Raw genomic sequence first — 4581 nt, 5'->3', positions numbered from 1 at the left:
AGAAATAGAAATAGAAATAGAAATAGAAATAGAAATAGAAATAGAAATAGAAATAGAAATAGAAATAGAAATAGAAATAGAAATAGAAATAGAAATAGAAATAGAAATAGAAATAGAAATAGAAATAGAAATAGAAATAGAAATAGAAATAGAAATAGAAATAGAAATAGAAATAGAAATAGAAATAGAAATAGAAATAGAAATAGAAATAGAAATAGAAATAGAAATAGAAATAGAAATAGAAATAGAAATAGAAATAGAAATAGAAATAGAAATAGAAATAGAAATAGAAATAGAAATAGAAATAGAAATAGAAATAGAAATAGAAATAGAAATAGAAATAGAAATAGAAATAGAAATAGAAATAGAAATAGAAATAGAAATAGAAATAGAAATAGAAATAGAAATAGAAATAGAAATAGAAATAGAAATAGAAATAGAAATAGAAATAGAAATAGAAATAGAAATAGAAATAGAAATAGAAATAGAAATAGAAATAGAAATAGAAATAGAAATAGAAATAGAAATAGAAATAGAAATAGAAATAGAAATAGAAATAGAAATAGAAATAGAAATAGAAATAGAAATAGAAATAGAAATAGAAATAGAAATAGAAATAGAAATAGAAATAGAAATAGAAATAGAAATAGAAATAGAAATAGAAATAGAAATAGAAATAGAAATAGAAATAGAAATAGAAATAGAAATAGAAATAGAAATAGAAATAGAAATAGAAATAGAAATAGAAATAGAAATAGAAATAGAAATAGAAATAGAAATAGAAATAGAAATAGAAATAGAAATAGAAATAGAAATAGAAATAGAAATAGAAATAGAAATAGAAATAGAAATAGAAATAGAAATAGAAATAGAAATAGAAATAGAAATAGAAATAGAAATAGAAATAGAAATAGAAATAGAAATAGAAATAGAAATAGAAATAGAAATAGAAATAGAAATAGAAATAGAAATAGAAATAGAAATAGAAATAGAAATAGAAATAGAAATAGAAATAGAAATAGAAATAGAAATAGAAATAGAAATAGAAATAGAAATAGAAATAGAAATAGAAATAGAAATAGAAATAGAAATAGAAATAGAAATAGAAATAGAAATAGAAATAGAAATAGAAATAGAAATAGAAATAGAAATAGAAATAGAAATAGAAATAGAAATAGAAATAGAAATAGAAATAGAAATAGAAATAGAAATAGAAATAGAAATAGAAATAGAAATAGAAATAGAAATAGAAATAGAAATAGAAATAGAAATAGAAATAGAAATAGAAATAGAAATAGAAATAGAAATAGAAATAGAAATAGAAATAGAAATAGAAATAGAAATAGAAATAGAAATAGAAATAGAAATAGAAATAGAAATAGAAATAGAAATAGAAATAGAAATAGAAATAGAAATAGAAATAGAAATAGAAATAGAAATAGAAATAGAAATAGAAATAGAAATAGAAATAGAAATAGAAATAGAAATAGAAATAGAAATAGAAATAGAAATAGAAATAGAAATAGAAATAGAAATAGAAATAGAAATAGAAATAGAAATAGAAATAGAAATAGAAATAGAAATAGAAATAGAAATAGAAATAGAAATAGAAATAGAAATAGAAATAGAAATAGAAATAGAAATAGAAATAGAAATAGAAATAGAAATAGAAATAGAAATAGAAATAGAAATAGAAATAGAAATAGAAATAGAAATAGAAATAGAAATAGAAATAGAAATAGAAATAGAAATAGAAATAGAAATAGAAATAGAAATAGAAATAGAAATAGAAATAGAAATAGAAATAGAAATAGAAATAGAAATAGAAATAGAAATAGAAATAGAAATAGAAATAGAAATAGAAATAGAAATAGAAATAGAAATAGAAATAGAAATAGAAATAGAAATAGAAATAGAAATAGAAATAGAAATAGAAATAGAAATAGAAATAGAAATAGAAATAGAAATAGAAATAGAAATAGAAATAGAAATAGAAATAGAAATAGAAATAGAAATAGAAATAGAAATAGAAATAGAAATAGAAATAGAAATAGAAATAGAAATAGAAATAGAAATAGAAATAGAAATAGAAATAGAAATAGAAATAGAAATAGAAATAGAAATAGAAATAGAAATAGAAATAGAAATAGAAATAGAAATAGAAATAGAAATAGAAATAGAAATAGAAATAGAAATAGAAATAGAAATAGAAATAGAAATAGAAATAGAAATAGAAATAGAAATAGAAATAGAAATAGAAATAGAAATAGAAATAGAAATAGAAATAGAAATAGAAATAGAAATAGAAATAGAAATAGAAATAGAAATAGAAATAGAAATAGAAATAGAAATAGAAATAGAAATAGAAATAGAAATAGAAATAGAAATAGAAATAGAAATAGAAATAGAAATAGAAATAGAAATAGAAATAGAACACAGACACAGACAAAGACACAGACACAGACACAGGAAAGGACAGAGACACAGACACAGACACAGAAAAAGAAACAGAATTAGAACTAGAACTATAACAAGAACAAGAACTAGAACTAGAACTAGAACTAGAACTAGAACTAGAACTAGAACTAGAACTAGAACTAGAACTAGAACTAGAACTAGAACTAGAGCTAGAGCTAGAGCTAGAGCTAAAACTAGAACTAGAACTAGAACTAGAACTAGAACTAGAACTAGAACTAGAACTAGAACTAGAACTAGAACTAGAACTAGAACTAGAACTAGAACTAGAACTAGAACTAGAACTAGAACTAGAACTAGAAATAGAACGAGAACGAGAACGAGAACTAGAACTAGAACTAGAACTAGAACTAGAACTAGAACTAGAACTAGAACTAGAACTAGAACTAGAACTAGAACTAGAACTAGAACTAGAACTAGAACTAGAACTAGAACTAGAACTAGAACTAGAACTAGAACTAGAACTAGAACTAGAACTAGAACTAGAACTAGAACTAGAACTAGAACTAGAACTAGAACTAGAACTAGAACTAGAACTAGAACTAGAACTAGAACTAGAACTAGAACTAGAACTAGAACTAGAACTAGAACTAGAACTAGAACTAGAACTAGAACTAGAACTAGAACTAGAACTAGAACTAGAACTAGAACTAGAACTAGAACTAGAACGAGAACGAGAACGAGAACGAGAACGAGAACGAGAACGAGAACGAGAACGAGAACGAGAACTAGAACTAGAACTAGAACTAGAACTAGAACTAGAACTTGGATTAGAACTAGAACTAGAACTAGAACTAGAACTAGAACTAGAACTAGAACTAGAACTAGAACTAGAACTAGAACTAGAACTAGAACTAGAACTAGAACTAGAACTAGAAATAGAACTAGAACTCGAGCATCGTCCCGAAGGGTTTGTAGTTTTAACATACTGTATTTTATTGTATCTATAGTGTTAATGCATACATTGGGCTAAGTGGTTGGGTGACTGCACGTACAACTGCTTATTTGAATGCCTTGCGAGCATAAGTGAACACAATTTGGAGGGGTACCTGGCAAACGTAAAATTTAACTTCATAGTGTTGGGCATAGTAATGACCACTCTATCGCTTTATAAAGCGGAGTACGCAGAAACTGTTGAATTTTTTTCATCTGCCTTAAGAGCCGCTAGATTTTAAAAGTAAAGATGTTTGGCTTAGTGCTAACCACATTATCTATTTATATGAAGAGAACACAGAAAATAGTGAGCTTTATTTCATCTGGCAAAGGACCGTAAGATTTTTTAAGATAAAACCTAAAAACTATTTGTAGTAAAATGTAATTAGTTAAAACAATTGTTATTATGTTTTATTACACCAACTTTTATATAAGCATACACAGTTACAAAAATGGAAATTAATAAATTCAAATGCAATCTGCAAAAATGATTACTACACTGTATAAACTATATTTATTTTATATCAATTTAGGCCGTGTCTTACACATCGAACATGGTGTTTCCAAAAGAGTCTGAGCTGCTGTGATACAATGCGATGCTAGTAATCTATGTTTATTTTATTGTACCTTAAAAACAAAACTTATAACATGTGCACATAAGCATAAGCATAAGAATACTCACAGAAAAAATTGGTGAAAGATAGTTTGACAAAAATATTTCGCCAAGAGATAAATTTAATAAAATATGTTATCTAAAAATAATTTTACTTGAGATACTTTGACTAATATATATTCTCTAAAAAAAATTTACCCAACTACTTTGTTTAAGGATATGCATACAATTACATATTTGATTATATACAAGATTATGAATTAGTATGTTTATTGTGCATAAGTCTGGACATACAACTATGCGCACAAGTACGCAAAGGCACAAAAATAACTAATATAACATAATTATCAATGACAATATATAAATTTATAACAATAGCAACAGCAACAGCAACAGCAACAGCAACAGCAACAGAAACAGAAAATAGAAATAGAAATAGAAATAGAAATAGAAATAGAAATAGAAATAGAAATAGAAATAGAAATAGAAATAGAAATAGAAATAGAAATAGAAATAGAAATAGAAATAGAAATAGAAATAGAAATAGAAATAGAAATAGA

This window comes from Physella acuta, unplaced genomic scaffold, assembly GCF_028476545.2.
Source record: "Physella acuta isolate Inbredline_101_S28 unplaced genomic scaffold, ASM2847654v3 ptg000278l, whole genome shotgun sequence".
Taxonomy (NCBI): domain Eukaryota; kingdom Metazoa; phylum Mollusca; class Gastropoda; family Physidae; genus Physella; species Physella acuta.
The sequence above is the reverse complement of the archived record's forward strand: the minus strand, read 5'-3'. Positions refer to the sequence as shown.